We start from the raw sequence: 338 nt of genomic DNA, 5'->3' as shown, positions 1-338 counted from the left end.
TGATCAATGGAGGGATCTTTTTGCCCCCTTGTGAAAAGCTTGGACGAGGAGGAAGAAATTTCCTAAATTCGCTTCTTGGCCCTACCTAATGGCCAAGAAGAGGGGCCGCGAATGCTGCTTTGATTTGTTTGTTGCTTGGGAGGACTCGTCAACCAACGAAAGGTCTTACATATTTATTAGGGTCGGGTCTCTCCATCTACCTCTCTTTTTGCCCTCAAGACAAGAGTTCCTGTTGGTGCTCACATTATCTTGGAAATCTTTGGCTAGGTTTGTAGCCAAAGGAAATCTTCCAAAGCCTGGCCAAGTTGTGGAAGCAAGATCGGATTGTTCACGCCTCA

At 46.4% G+C, this 338-nt stretch overlaps 1 protein-coding gene across 1 annotated transcript in view; it reads left to right on the top strand.

The window, feature by feature from the left end:
- The window catches only part of LOC131892442 (uncharacterized), a 35125-nt gene that overhangs the window by 14308 nt on the left and 20479 nt on the right, over window positions 1-338 (top strand). The gene's annotated exons all lie outside the window — the stretch shown is intronic.

This window comes from Tigriopus californicus, chromosome 12, assembly GCF_007210705.1.
Source record: "Tigriopus californicus strain San Diego chromosome 12, Tcal_SD_v2.1, whole genome shotgun sequence".
NCBI classification, from domain to species: domain Eukaryota; kingdom Metazoa; phylum Arthropoda; class Copepoda; order Harpacticoida; family Harpacticidae; genus Tigriopus; species Tigriopus californicus.
The sequence above is the reverse complement of the archived record's forward strand: the minus strand, read 5'-3'. Positions and strand labels throughout refer to the sequence as shown.